This window comes from Acipenser ruthenus, chromosome 4, assembly GCF_902713425.1.
Source record: "Acipenser ruthenus chromosome 4, fAciRut3.2 maternal haplotype, whole genome shotgun sequence".
In the NCBI taxonomy this organism is placed as follows: Eukaryota; Metazoa; Chordata; class Actinopteri; order Acipenseriformes; family Acipenseridae; genus Acipenser; species Acipenser ruthenus.
This window is the reverse complement of record NC_081192.1, coordinates 100848509-100864994: the sequence shown is the minus strand read 5'-3', so window position 1 is coordinate 100864994 and position 16486 is coordinate 100848509. Positions and strand designations below refer to the sequence as shown.

The 16486-nt window shown below is 38.0% G+C and overlaps 1 protein-coding gene across 2 annotated transcripts in view; it reads left to right on the top strand.

Moving 5' to 3' along the window:
• Positions 1-4306: 4306 nt before the first annotated feature.
• Positions 4307-16486, top strand: part of LOC117399965 (integrin beta-1-like) — a 33378-nt gene continuing 21198 nt past the window's right edge. For both annotated transcript variants that reach the window (XM_059023267.1, XM_059023266.1), the window contains exon 1: positions 4307-4689. The gene's annotated coding sequence lies outside the window, so the exon portion shown is untranslated. The remainder of the gene's footprint in view (positions 4690-16486) is intronic.

The following is a 16486-nucleotide window of genomic DNA, read 5'->3' as shown; positions in this document are numbered from 1 at the left end:
GTAGCTTGTGACTCACCCTCCAAATTGAAAGTTTAAATGATGATTTCACACAATCAGTAATAATATGGGATGGGCTACAGTATGTTACAAGGTAATGTAATCATTTAACAAGGATTTCATAGATTAGAAAATGGGGTGTGGAGTACAAACAGGAAATGAAACAGAATGATAGGGCTAGTTTAGGCTAATGGCCTTTTCCTGCTATTACGTTTTGTTCTCAGATGGTTATTACAGTGCTACAAAAAAAAAAAAAAAAGATCACATACACTGAGCAGTTTCATTCCAGGGTTAAAGGGTTTCTAATAAACCAATGATAAAAACCTGATATTATCTCATATAATATATGCTGTCCCTTCGTATTTCCCAGTACTCAGTTTCATGTACCATGCAGGTCTAATGGTGTTTTGGATTGGGGGGGGGGCAGTTTCTTTGAAGTATTTTTCATCCTTAGAACAAATTTGCAAGAATGTACCTATGTGCTGTGACTAAAGGGATATCACTAGAAAACAGGACGTTTTAAAAAAAGAGGTAGACATTATTTTTTTGTTGAAATTAACTGCAGTCTTTTAAGGACCTGAAATGAGCTGGGAATTACACAGTTCATGAAAACTACACATATTTGGTCTGAATTAAATTAAATATCCTGTATGTATTAGATAGAGTTTTAACTAAATAACATGAGTCCTGATCTGTGTGGTTGGCTGTCTGAATGTCTTTGTACAGTCACAGCATGGTGATGTATTCTCCCTGTCTATGACTTCATGTGTTTATATAGTAATCTCGATGGAATGACTCCACTTAATAACCACTGTGCTAGCAAGCTAAGCCCTAGTTTAAAGCAATGGTTAACAAGTCAGCCTTGTTTCACAACACACCTTTGAGTAAACTGTCTGGGAAAACAGTAAACAAACCAAATTAGCAGCTTTACTGTGTATTTATTCTTAATGGGCTGATTGAAAAGTACAAATCTGAAAAAAACAGAAGTATATTCAGTAAGTAATAATTAGGTACCAAACACAATTAACAACAAGAATCATATTTGAGTATTTCAAGGGAACACTCACTGAAATGAGCTGTATTTTATTATGTGAGTCACATAGGTGACTCGCATCTGAACACGAGATCCTTGGAAATCAAAATGCCTACATGTCGCTGGAGGTCAGTTTGAAAATGCAAATGAATGTCTCGGTATTGAGTGTGGGCTTACATGGTGTTAATGCAATCTCTGCGTTGACAGGCATGCTTCGAATCAGCCAGCTGATGACGTCTTGGGTGACCCTGTCCCATTCTTCAGTGACCATCAAGCTCTCTGATGCCACGTGGAGGGTTACAATGCTGACGTCCTAGAAGGTCCCAAAGGTGTTCTCTGGGATTAATGTCCGGCTTTCTGGCTGACCAGTTCATAAACTCTGTAGCCTACTGCTCAATCCATGACAATCCTGGCAGTATGACAACAGGCATTATCTTGCCCCAGAACAAATTCAGGACCAATCGCACCAACAAATGGTCTTACTACAGGGGCATGGCAGTAATCGGTGATCTTGTAACAGGGGACCCGCGGGAGGTAGGGGGGTGTGGGGGGCGGTGGTGGTAGGATACACAAGCGGAGCCCGCCCTGCTACCAAATAAAAAAATATATACATACTATTTTTTTTATTATGAACTAACTTTTAAATGTCATCATTACTATTACGGTTAACAGCAGGTAATAATTGTAGTCCCGACTACGCCAATCTCTTTAGTTTTTATATAGAGGTGAGAGATCCCCAAAAATGTCTAATTAGTTACTCCCAACTATAAAGGCAAACCAGAATAAAGTAGTTACACACACACAGGTTCTTTTATTTGGAAGAGTAGATGGACACTCGCCACACACACACAGAAAGGAGTTTACCACACCCACAAGTTTGTTAAAATTGAAACAGTATTTATTGTGCTGTTTTCTGTGCTGCCAACATGGCAGGGCAGGCTTTTGACACAGAGGCGAGTGATGTTCCAGACAGTGTTGTGGATGATGTTATTCTGCAGATTAAGATATAAAGTAATTTGAGTCACAGGAGGGGCAAGGGAAGAAATCAGCATTGTGCCAAACCATGGAGAGTGGATTTCTAATAAAGTGGCAGGAGTGTGTGTGTTTGCACAATTGTCATTGAAAGGGAATTCTTACAGGAAAGAGCTGGCAAACTGGTAAAATTAATCTGAGCGCTAACATGTTAAATTAAAGGACCACTAAATTATTAAATATACATTTTGCTCATTTGCAGATGTAATATTTGGGTTCGGATGTAGTGAAGAAATGACTCAAATTTCAACAACTCAATTAGATGCAGTCAGATTACAATCCAACAGTTTTATTTAAAACAGATCACACGATGTCAACAACAACTGCCACCCCTTACCCACTCTTCCTGGTGTTGTCAATAAAGCTTATCGATACAAAACCTTTAAATAACTTTATACAAACAATTAGAAGGCAAACACTCATACACTATTAAAGCAATACTGCACAGCAAGCTTAATGCTGCCAGGAGAGTTTAACCAATTTACTTGCTAGCCTTTTAACAGTAAGTATTTTCCTTTATTATTAATAATATCTTATTAATGCTGTTTTACATTCATTATTAATTTTGTAAATATAAATGTTAACCTAATTTTAAAATACTTAATCTTACAGAGATATAAACCTAATGGTAACAGTAAAATGTAAACTTTATAAAAAATGCATCCTTATTATTATTATTATTATTATTATTATTATTATTATTATTATTATTATTATTATTTATTTCTTAGCAGACGCCCTTATCCAGGGCGACTTACAATCGTAGGCAAAAACATTTCAAGCGTTACAATACAAGTAATACAATAAGAGCAAGAAATACAATAACTTTTGTTCAAGTAAAGTACAAGTTTGACAAACCACAATTCAATAATACAGCAGGTAATAGTGATAGTTACATCAGGATATGATTAAATAGTGATAGTTACATCAGGATGTGATTAAATACAAAGTACTACAGGTTAAAAACTTGGCAGATTACAGTATTCTGAAGTACAGGATTAAATGCAGTAAAATAGGGGCTGATAAGAGCAAAATAAAGCACATTTACATGAAGGGTGATAGTGTCCCAGGATACAAACAGAGGAGTTCTACAGGTGCTCTTTGAAGAGGTGAGTCTTAAGGAGGCGCCGGAATGTGGTCAGGGACTGGGCAGTCCTGACATCTGTAGGAAGGTCATTCCACCACTGCGGAGCAAGGGTGGAGAAGGAGCGGGCTTTGGAGGCAGGGGAGCGTAGCGGTGGTAGAGCTAGTCTTCTAGTGCAGGCGGAGCGGAGAGGTCGAGTGGGGGTGTAGGGAGAGATGAGGGTCTGGAGGTAGCTGGGTGCAGACTGGTCAAGGCATCTGTAGGCTAGTACAAGAGTCTTGAACTGGATGCGAGCGGTGATCGGGAGCCAGTGGAGCGAGCGGAGTAGTGGAGTAGCGTGGGCGAAGCGAGGCAGAGAGAACACTAGGCGGGCAGCAGAGTTCTGGATGAACTCTTATATCTGTCTACTGTGTAATTCACAGTCAAACCTTAATCTATTTTAACATCCTTCTCAAGTTATGCTGGTGGTCTTGGGTTTAGGTATTGATTGTATTTTGCATATATTTTGAGGTGAACTATTGGCCGCACTACAATGTCCTTTTCCAGTAGAAATAAGCAAGCATCTCTTACTCATGAGAGCGAGCCAGGACTCATTAGAGGCTATACAAAAGCATAACAAAGCATAGTAATAAAGCATAGTGGAAGCGTGATAAAGCATGAGTAAGCATGGCAAAGACCAGGGAAGTATGGTAAAGCAAATTAATAAACACGGCAAACCAGGGTAAACTGTGGTAAATACATAGTATAACCAAGGGGAAAAAACGTGGTAAAACTGCAGAAAATACCATACTTCTAAAAGGGTACAGAACATACATTTAGCAGGCTGTGTGCTCCAATGGTTAAAGAAACGGCCTTGTAACCAGGAGGTCCCCGGCTCAAAATCCACCTCAGCCACTGACTCATTGTGTGACCCTGAGCAAGTCACTTAACCTCCTTGTGTTCCGTCTTTTGGGTGAGACGTAATTGTAAGTGACTCTGCAGCTGATGCATAGTTCACACACCCTAGTCTCTGTAAGTCGCCTTGGATAAAGGCGTCTGCTAAATAAACTAATAATAAATAATAAATAATAAATAATAATAAATAATAATAATAATAATAATAATAATAATAATATGCTTGAACACTGGCTTCTTTTACTGTCTGGATCTCAGCTGAGAAGGCTCAGGCGTGACGTGTACGGCATTTCCTGTGGGGGCGGATCGTAGAGGACTGTAACGCGTTTCAATCAATTTGATTCGGGAAAAAGTAGCCGCAATACGACTGAAGGGTGCTCACTTTTTTTCTGTGTGTCGGGGACGTTTGAACGCCCACCAAATAATGTGGGTTTAGTCCATTTTATAGACAGTTCAGCGGCTTGTTATATGAAAGATTAAGTGAAGAATCAAGAGCAGTGTTATTAGGGTTGTAGCTGTTGACGAGGACAGGCCGGTTGGAGTTTTTTTTTTTAACTAACAGGAGCACGATACTGTCTCAGACATATCCGACTTACACGGCTTTGAAGAACAACAAACAACCTTGCTTAATTGTAAATAACACGCAAAGGTAATGAACAGACTGATTTTACTTTTTACTTATTTATATACTTGTTTGTATTTGTTATGTTTGTCTTATGGAAAAATTGTAAATACATTCAAAGTCGTTAATATTATTTAAAAAAAAAAAACATTAAACAAGAAGGATGTAATGTTTATTTGTTATGTAAACTCTTTGAAAAAACATAATTCACTAGTATTAAACTAAACAACGCTGCTGGCTCACACAGACCCTGCTGTACCAAAAAAAAAAAAGAGTCCCGGGAATGCGGTGGTTATTTTTGGGTGGGGTGGAGAGCGAACTAGAGAACGAGGTTTCAATTCCTGAAATGTTTTTTCTTATTTATTATTTTTAAAGCGACGTGTATGAAATGTAACCAACCGTGTTCTCTAAAGCGGCTACTGTTGTCTTTAATGGGGGTGATAGGACTTTTTGTATTTGTTTCGTTTCGCCGCTCGAGGCATGTTTTGGGACCAGGCCCAGATTCCAGAACGACTCCGTAAAAAAATGGAAAAACTTAAGGGCTGTCTCCTTATTTAGAAATCTAGTGTTGTACCGTAAATCGCGTCGCTAATCTTATAACAGATTTTCTATTAAAAATAAAATTTGTGTCAACTTCAGGAAAGGAATTGTATGATTAAAACCAAAGTAACTGATCGTAGTCGTCGTTAGTACCCCGAAGGTAGGAGACTTTTTCTTTTTTTCAGAAGTTTCCTTTGTCTTGAAAACAAACACACAAAAAACCTCGTGGGTGCAAAAAAAACTTTTGTGACTAGTTACACAGACAATATACAAAAGCCACAATGACACCACATTCACATTTTAAGAAACCGTTTTCTATTTAGCCTATTTTTCTAAGTATTTTATTTAGGGAGTGTCACTGAGGAGCCTTGGGGCATGCTTTTTTAATAGGCAGAACAGAAGGACAATGAGTGGTAAACTTCTTCACACAAGGAACTTGCATGTATAAAACCAGCCACATTGCACTCAGATATAAACAAACACAATTTATTTAGCTATTGGAGCTAGGCAACGTTTTGAATTAACTTATTTGGCAGGTCAGAAAAGCTTTAAAACTTAAACGGTGCTTATCGAACATAAGTTTTTGAAAATAATGTCTTTGTATGTTTGTCTTTTATAATTTAATATCTATAACCTCACACTACTACTGCAAGACTATTATTATTGTTATTGTTATTATTATTATGAGTGTAGAGGGTTCTGAATAAGGTTAGAGGGATTCATGTTTTCATAGGAAGAAATTTAAGCAAAATCAGTCATTTTAGCTTTTGCTAATATATATTCAGGAGTCTTTTAAAGAAGCAAAATAGCAACAATACTACCTACTGAATTTTTTTAAACCCTCAAATACACATGAAATATTTAGCCATATCCATTTTACTTGGTAAGCTAAAACACAATAATTAGGTTGATAATTAAACCTGGACCTCAAGGTTATGGATGGGTGTTTGTGCTACAGTGTCTGTCTGTCCCAAGAAGCTTTCCTTGCTCTCCTTCCTGTTCTGATCCAATTGGCATTGCTCTAGCCTACTGTGTAGCATCTAGTACAGTACTTGTGTCTGCCAGTCTTGCAGCACTTGGCAACTTAATTGTAGAGCAAATGCTGTTCAGGGTTTTTAATTCATTTTGAAGTATGTGGCACTTACAAGGTAGTAGAGGGCACCAATATCAGAGGTGCATTGCAGTGAGGGGGGGAGAGTATGGGAGGGGGATGTCGACCCTCCCACTGGAAATTTAAAAAAAATTGATAGAAATTGTGCATTCTGGCACATTGTTGCATGGCTTAAGCATGTTCTAGACTAGTTCCCTGCCTGTAGTGTCTGACAAGGTAGTCCATTAGTGCAATGAAGGAACTTTATTTCAGCACTGCTCACAGCAAGGCAAGATCAACAAGAAGAAAAATGGACTTTAGGATCAACAAGGCCCCAGCAGTAAAAGACTGGCTGGAAAGATAACTGGTATTTGCAAAGAAAATCGATTAATATTCTATTGCAAAATATTCTATTTCACTCAGCTTAAATATACCCCCTGCTGCTTTAAATCACATACATTATACAGAGTAGTGTGTAAAACTGTGGGACCACCCCACTAAAAATTACCTGTGGAAGTTATAAACAAACTGGAATATAAGCAAAGTCTGCATTCTAGAGAAGTTGAGTGCACAGATAGCTGAACTATGGAAGAATGTAGTAAACATCTATATATAATCTACAGTAGTTGAAATATTCATTCAGTTTATCCTTTATTTAATTTATTATGTTTTGATACTGAAGCTATTCATAAGTTAGTATTTGTCAATTTAGTTGCATGCTGTAATGGGCAACTTGATGACATTTATTAGCTGCTGCCTTTATGCAAGGTGACCCATCAATTTATTAATTACTGATTGTTTATTTTGCTTCAGTCTCAAATAACTTAAGATACTTCAGTTATACAGACGATAATATTTGTAATGTTGTATTTATACAACACACAGGGAATTAAGGCTTGGGCTATTTGAATATGAACAGAATGAAAAAAAGATACTGTATAGAGAGCAAGTAGCTGAAGCTGCTTCTGAAGAAACAAAATCTGTACTGTTAACAGTAAAGCAAACAACAAAATAAATTAAAAAAAAAACACTTAAATGCAAATGTTTGATTTGCATCAAATAAAAATTGAGAACCCTGACCTTGCAAAAGACTCAAGTACCGATTGGTGTCAAAGGTAGCTGGTCTTTCGTAATAAAAAATCAAAAGCAATATTTATAACAGACAGTAGACTTCAAAAATATTGTTCAATTTCTCCGTCTTTGTGGACCGTGCTGGGGTTGAATCCACTGACCTACCTTCAGATGATCTTTAAAGGCAGCCACCTTGTTTGGATTATATTTGTCTTGAGTTAACTTTGCACTTCTGTTTTGGTATACTTGCATTTTTATTTTTGTGTAAGCATATGTGCAGCACCTTAAGAGTACAGTAACATGAATAACAGCAGCATCTTACCACCCAGAATTTCCCTGGAAAATGACTGTGCAGTGCAGTCAGGAGTTCACCTCCACACTAGACTGGGAACCACCATGGACGAGAGAACTGTTAAACTTTTTCTGTTTCAGCGCCACTACAACTCAGATATTTGAACAAAGATGCTTGCTCCATAGGATATTAATGGTCCATAGAAAAACATTTTAAAAATCAGATTCAGGTTTTGGCTGAATTGTTGAATGGAGAACTAATTTCAGTTAACAAGTCTGCACAGGTTTAAAAATCTTTGCACTGGCTTTTCTATGCAGTCTTCCTGTTTGTACATAAAAAGCTCAAGGGCACATCATTTTTAGAGAAAGGCAGGGCATGCAAATAGTTGCAAGTACAAACAAGCGCACGTTTCACTTATTTTTGGCGTTTGCCAACATGTAATGAGACTAGACCTTTTAAGCACACTTTTTGCTTCGCAGCTTCAGGTTATGTATTTTTGTACCATTATACACTTGTCAGGGTTCTTCTTTATGGAAGTCCTGGGCCCGAGCTGTTGTCTATCGAGAATGTGCGTCGTTTTGGTAGAAAATATTTATTTGAACCTGTGCATGTGCAGCAACAATCAGGAAAGAGAATGTAATTTAATTTACCCTTTTGCTGGTGGTCAGTAGCAATGAGTGGACTTTTACCATATATTGGTCTAGTCTAGTAAATAGTCTTAATAGTAAACCCTGTGCCGTAGAAACTTAATTTTATAAAGCCCTTTCTTCATTGTGATATATCTGGAGCTTTACAATAAAGTAAGCTTCCTTCAGTACCCCAACGGCGATGTGTTTATTGTCTTGTGTTCCTGTACAGTCAGCCTGATGAGGGGGAAGGGGGTACATCCCAGTCAGTTTAGTCACAGGGTCTTTGACCCCTTTGTTTCCTGTAATGATGATTCATGTGGAATTCAGGACTGGCATTCATGTTTCATCAAGAATTTCAAACTAAAAGGGCGAAGTGCATTTAAAATGTACTCCAGGGCTGATTTTCTTGTGTGTTAGTAGGGTCGGGCCAATGCCTGCCCCCCCCCCAATTCCTTTTAAATTTACAATTCCTTCAAAGCAATTGGAATTGATATTGATAAGACATAAGAGTCGTGATCGGCTTCAAATGAAATCAGTTGAACAATTTAATTGACTAACATGTTAACAATGGCTAGTAATTGTTTATGGTTTCTCAGTAGTAGTTAGCTGGTTCGGTAGTGATTTAATTCCATTGTGGAAACTGCAGACTCAACACTCTTTATTCTTTGTGTGGCTTACCAAGGGACTCTTCCTTAAGGGGTTATTTAACTTTTTGCGAACACCAAGAGCGGTATCCTGTAACTGTAATGCCTAGGTGTGGCTCTGTTTGAATCGTTTTCTAAAAGTGTGCCCGGTGGGTGTATTGTACATTGACATAAGCTGCAAACGATTAGTGGTTAACTACATGGCACTTTTTTTCTTCACCTTTTTCCACAGTTTAATATATAAACCTTTAATTTCCAGTTATTGTGTGTGTTTGTTGCTGAATGCAAAATGGCTTTCACTCAACACTGAGTAGGATGATGTTGGTTATTTCTAATTGTAGTCATTTTCTTTTTTCCTTCATAAGGCCGTGTGGATCTATTATCTATTGTGAACTGTGACAAATGCAACTTGTTTAATCTACTGTAATCCTAGTTTCCTTATTAATTCAGCCAGTGTAAAATCCCCCAATCTGTGGTTTAGACAGTGAAAACGTGAAGTGTGTAGTTCAGAGGAGCATAATTCAAAATCTTTTACATTTATTTAAAGATGGGACAATTTTATTTAAGAATTCGAATATATTTAGCTTGCGAGATGTCTGAATAGGGTAAATCAGCCCTGAAAAGGCCCCCCCCCCCCGTCCCATTTTTTGGCATTTCTGAATCTGTTCCAGTAATTTTGGGGTAATGTACCATGTTCCACTTGAGGTTTACACCATGCACCATCTTCACCTGGTACCCAGTTCTATTGGCGGTTTGATTCTCTTTGAATGCCTGGTACTCCAGCTTCACCAGTTCTATGCTACAGAGAACACCACGGTGACCCCCTGTGAACTCTAAAGAACCCGGTGGAGGGTAAACAAATCCTGAAAAGTGTGTGAAGCAAGATTGTTATGCATCCAGAAGGATACATGTCATTGTTTGATGGTATCCAGATGTCTTGTTGTGTGATTTACACTCTTGCAGGTCTATTCAGAGCCCTTTTCAAACCAGTCTCTGAGACCTCACTAAGGTATTGTTTGTTTAAGAGTTACTTAAATTAAGGCAATCAATGAACTGTAATGTTTGGCCTGCTAGGAAATGTAATTGAAATGAAAGGGCAATGACTCATGCCAGCTGTATACAGTAGATTTGGTTTAAAAAAAGAGAGTACAGCAGTCTTAGAGGGTTACAGTATACTGTAGATGTATTATCTGAAATCACTCGGATTACCAAAAAAGAGAATTTATTTGCACTTTAATTATATGCATTTATTTAAAATCTTAATTGAACGGATACAAGTAATCTAAATAGAATTGATCATGGTCCATCATGTGTACCTGTTAAATATTGGTGGTGTGTAAGCTGAAGCGTTGTTTTTTTCAGTAAAATATTTAGCAGACGGTGATCCCTCGGCAGTGATGCTGTAAAGGTAACACAGATGTGAAATATGTGTGTGCTTTTTATGTCTTTTTCACAGCTTGTCTGTAACACACAAGCCTCCTAATTGGCTTGGTATCACAGTGACGGCTTTGGCCAAAGAAAATGCAGCAGCATAAACACGATGGCTAACAAAATGCTTGGAGCACAGAGTGTCTTTGATGCAGCTTTGGATGGCATTAGCATTTTATTAAGCTGTTAAATTTAAAAGATGTGTGTTTTAAAACGAAAAGTTACTGTGTGTAGTTCACCAATAATTTTAAACCGTTTGATTTGTAAAATAACACAATTCTTAACACAAACATTTCAACAAGATCTGTTACTGTAGTGTCTTCACTGTTAAACAGAAAAGTTTTGTAGCGCAGGCCCATCTGGAACAGAACAAACAAAGTACTTTTGACCTTCAGGTGAGACTTAGAGCCAAGATAGCCAACAACATGTTTCCTGGGGTTGGCTCCCTGCCCCTCTCCTGGAAGATATTGTAGGAAGATGTATATTTAGTAACAGGGTGTTTGTTGCTGTACAGTATGTGGCCCCATCAATAATACTGGAGAGGAGTGAAGAGCCGAGGCTAGCTGTAACTGCATAGGTAATTTGTGGGCTACATGGAATTCATGTAGGTAAAGTGAGCCTTTGTTATCCAGTTTTAACACATCTACTGTACGTTTTTTTTTTTTTTCATTTTAAATTCTTGCTCTTAGTGCTAACATTTTTTATTTTTGTGTTTACTAATTTATGTTTATGGTTTGGTCTAAAATGAAAACATGTGACGCTAGTAAAAGTACTTGCTGAACCCATTAGATGTTTACAGAAACTGACAAAACAGCAGGCTACTGTGCTGTACCCACCAATTACAAGATTAGAATTACACATTAGAAGAGTTTCATACTGTAAATGTGCATATTTTGCAAGGTATAAACATTGTCTTACCAAAATACTTCATAGTTGGCTTTTGGAACAGTACAATTGTGGCTTTACTATAACAATCTAGAAATAAATATAAAACATAAATCCTAAAGGTAAAGATTAGGTAGTGCGTGAATGCCATTTAAGCAGGCTAGTCCAGATGGAGGCTTGGCTAAAGTACAGTAGTAACTAAGGTGTAATGCACTGTGCAGTATCCAGGTTCTAAAAAATAAACCTGCAGACAACCCTTGGCAAACTACAGTTCTTGCACATCAGGCTATCCAACAGAAATCTGTGACAATCCATGATTACAGTTTAGCTGAATCTTAGTTTTCCCAAATTTAAACGTCTCTCCATCTTGCTTTTAAGTAGACTGTACTGTAGCACCACTGCACAAGATAAGCAGTCTCTTGTGTAATTTCATGTGCGATTCAGATGAGCTTCCTGGCCAGCTTGCCAGGAGGAAGGGACAACCAGCTGGCAGATAGATGTTCAGCAGGCAGTTTCCTGGTTACTGAAACATAAATTAAGCGTTTGTTGCCATAATCAGTGAAAATACAACAGCGTGCACAGGTGCATGTGGTTGTGTCTGCGCTACATATGAATTTTGGTGGCGTGTTCAAAAACCATAAAAGCAAGGCTGCTGCAAACTGTTTTTGTGCTTAGATGGATCCTTTCAAAGCGGGTCACGTGCGTTTCATAATAAGTAATCACTTGACCGTGGAAGGCAAACACAATTTGTTATAAATTCTGTAGTTCTGGAAAAGACAAGCCTGAAAACAGGAGGTATGTATATATGTGTTTTTCAGAATTCTACTGTGCAAACAAAGATAGCAGTTTAGGAGGAGTAACCCTTATTGGCAAGATAATGGGGTGTGTGCTTGATAGTAAAAGCTAATCATTAACTAGTGCACCAGAGTGCCATTTTGAACCATGCTTATCAGTGCTCTAAATGTGGTACAAATTATTTATTGTAAGTCTAGAAAGCTAGATGTGTTGCATGTGGTTGGGCTAGTTTCATACATTCTTCACACCCCATAGAATCGGAGCATCTTTTAATTTATGTGCGTTCCCATCAGGGCCGCATTTAGGTATCATGGGCCCCAGGACAAGAAACCAGAACAGAGCCCCCCCCCACCCCCCTTTCCTTTCCTTTCCTTTTTTTCTGTCTGACGCAACATAGTTGTCACACCGATTCTGGCAGTGACTTCTGTCCTCTGTCCAGTATATGCGAAGCGGTTCGTGCACACATTTTATTTATTATTTACGTATTTATTTGACAGGGATAACATACCATTTTTTACATTTCTGACATGTCATAAGATGTATTGCACCCAGATTTAGCTATGAGCTAATTGTTTTTGGCAGGCGTATAGAAAGGAAGAAAATAAACAAATATCGAAAAAGAAAATACAAATAAAGTAACATTTACAGACGGGAGCAATTTGCAATTGATAGTTTAAATAACTTGAAGTTATGTCCTCAAACATAATGCAATTATTCCCTCCAAACAAATGCATAGTTATAATAACGAAAAGAAAACGGCTAATTCATAGTACCAAAATAATAATAATCAACCTCCCACCCCTGAATTTGAGAATTGCAAAATCTACTAATCCACAGCTAATAATAACACACTAAAGTGCCACTCCAATAAAACAGTAATTTACAATTAGTGATCAGATTTGTTTTTGTTTTAACCATACTTTTAGTTTAGAAGTACACTCTTTAAATTCATGAGTACATTCCATTCATCTGGATCCTTACTATAAGTTAAAGCGAAAGGCAGATTAGTTACATTGATTGTTAATTGGTGGTGTGGGTAGACTGGGTCCGACTCCTTCTGCATTATTTTTCAATTCTTCTGGCCCGTTATTAGGACCAGTAGCGCCGCTAAAACCCTTGTCGACTGTGTGATCAGGTTCATTTGTTGTCGTTACTTCATCTTTAAGGGATTTAAAACCGAAATGTGATAGTCTCTGGATTTTTTTCCAGAAGGCATCTTTCACTATCTTGCATTTCCTTTTTTTTTTTTTTTTTTAATTTCGCTGCACAGTTGTTTTCTGTTAGTCTGTCTCGCACGCTGTCTGTCTCGCCGTCTTACTGTGTGTGCGTGGCCAATAAGAGACGCCAGTGTTTAGCTGGCATGATGACGGGGCAAGTGAATTGAATTTCAAACTGTAAAATAGCAATTTTTATTTATTAATTTTAACCTGGGCTGTGGGCCCCTCGCAGCCCAGAGCCCTGGACAAATGTCCCGGTTGCCCGCCCTTAAATCCGGCCCTGGTTCCCGTAGCTGAATGCACAGTGCACATACTGTTCTGTACATCTTCTTTAATTATGTGCGTTCCCGTAACTGAATGCACAATGCTGTTCTAGGTACATCTTCTTTGGAATAAAACAGGCAAGGTTACAGATTTTTATAACTTATTTTCCCCCCCCCCAGTACGCCCCAAATAAACATTCTGCTGTAGTTGTAATTTGTTTTGAGATCAAATGAAATACAACCCTATTTCTGTACTGGGTAATTTTAAATGTGTGGTTGTTCCACTTGTCCCACTTAATGGATAACACACAGTAGCAGATTGAAATGAGCTGCAAGATGTCCTAATATAGTAGGCAGATTGTCTATGTTCATAACAGTACAGAGCAGTATAGAGAGCAGAGGCCTTCTTCAGAGCAAGGACGCCTTTATTGTCCTTTGTTTGTTCATTTAGAGAGGCTGTTTAATATTCTCCTCCAGTTTTCCTGTTGCACTCACACCACAGTGCTGCTTGATGCTTCTGTTAAAGAACCATTATGCTGTCGGCTCGCTTCAATTCATTTTATGCTGGGAACATGTTGAAGAGTACTGAGTGGTATGTGGGTGATTTTCTGCTTTCCATTAGCAATCCTTGGGGGGTGGAAGGGCAGTGCAAGGTTACGTTGTTTTGCAGCTTTATCTTTTACGTTAGTCTTCCAGTGTCCCACTGTACATTCAGTCCCCTTTGTTTTGTGTAAAATACATACTTCTGGTATAAACCTAGTACACCTCGGTTCAATTGTGCATTTTAACCCTGTTAAAATGTAAAGTAGTTTAGTTTATCATTCTATTGATTCCACAAGCTGTCTCTGTAAATGTGTACAGTACATTATATGGAACCTGGAACACTGAGTTTGCGAGACTGAATATATATACAGTAATAGTGTAGGTCTGTCATAATACCTTTGTCATTTTCTACTGTATCAGTTATTTGTTTGTTCCTGTAGTGTGTACAGTAAGCAGCCAGATTTCTGACACAAAGCACCTACTTTTTAAATGTTGATTTTACTTCTACAAACACTTCTACTGGTATGGCTTGTATTTTTCCTGGAGATTTACTCATCATTTTCAGGTTTAATACTGGTCTGTTTTTTAAAGGTGGTGTTTCAGTACCAGTAATGTTCTTTTAGTTGTACAAACAGTAACACACAAGAAATATCCAAAACCAGGAAAACAGTAAATTATACAGTATTCATACATGTACTTTAGTAACCATTTCGCCATTTAAATATACTCGTAAAGATGTATGCACTCTCCCAGTTAAATGGCCTCAGGATGTAGGGGTTACTTTTTGGCTGATGAGTGGTTAACGGAAACGAGTAATTGACAAAAGAGGAGTAGGAGTGAGTTATTGAGGGGAGGCCAGTAATGACATCACCATATATGGGAACAGATCCACTGTGCTCTTATGTCTGTAATGCAGGGCAGTGCTTGTCCAGATCTTCCTAAAGATTCCATCCCAGAGGAATGTTTGGGCGTTCCAAACCTTTTTAGCCATGCGTTACTCTGTATGTCATTACTCTTACTTATAAACACTGTTGGGATTTTGCAGTTTGTCTAAAGAAGGTAGTCTGTTTATCATTAGTCACACCCTGGTGGGCAGTATGTAAGGAAAATGTGATACAAGCATATGGGAATAGCCTGAATGTGGACCTGCTTTACAGTACTTTACTGTGAAAGCCTTTTGACATGGCAAGTCATTTACTCAAGTAAAACCTTAAGTTTTTTATTTAGACTTAATTATTCATTTATGTTGTGACTAAAAATATATATTTCTCATTCAGACATTGTATGATTTGTTAACAATAAGTCAGTGTTTTTCCAGATGAATACAAAAATAAATTGCTGTGCTACTGTTGGGATGCTTTAAATATGCATACTAGATAAAACTCAAAGCTATTGGAACTGAAGCCACCATTTTGACCTCCCACTCCATATTCCCCTTTTAAGCAGCATGGTGAGCTGAAAGAAAGGAGCATTTACAGTAGGTCACACCCTGAAGAAAACATGTACTGCAGATGGTATAAATAAACAATACCAAGCACGTTCTTCATTTCTTGTGAAATATGTACTGTAGTACCGTCTGACACTTTAAGACTTTAACGCCTTCTCCCCTGCATTCCCCACCTCGCACGGTGTTAGGGTTCAATCCTTCCCTTTTACTTACTGAAATGCTGTAAAAGCTGGCTAACTGAACTCTGAAGACGCAAGTCTGTTTGCTAACCACCCTCTCCTCACCTGTAGCCTACATTTTACAATCCAACCGTATTGATGGCTTTATAATAAAAGGAAATTAATAATTAATAGATGGGGGGAAAAAAACCTTACTGACGATTTGCTTTAAAGATCCCTAGGATAACGCTTCACACACACAGATATCTTTTGTTGTACTGTAGTATTGTTTGCTTGTAGACAATGGAATTCACATTTCAAGTACAGTATAATATTTGCAAACATTCACTGTTGAAAGTTGCTGTAACTTCTCTTTTGAAGTAACTTGTGGTTCTTTAGATCTTCTATATTGATAACCATCCTTGGAAAGACTACATGTGATTGTGCAGATTAGATGCCTGCTCTCTTGTGTGTTCTGCAGTCTACTGTATCTGTGTTCCATTCATATTGGGATATGGAAGTTCCCTTATAGGCTTACTGTATCACACAGCAGGGCCTTACAATTACTCCTGTTTACTCCACACATGTTCCTGTACTTGCTCATGTATTAGAGATCCATTTCTCTCTCCCATAATTGCAGGAAATATGCCTGCCAGCCAGCCAATTGTATAACCTGCACATTCGTAGTGTAGCAGCAGCCTGGCCTGTTCTACACAGAACCATCTTGTTTCTGTATGACATGCAGTAAGATCGCAGTGGCACCGTGCTATATTTAACCTTTCCACTATTTTAGAACTTCCAAATGCTCCCTTAAACAAACTT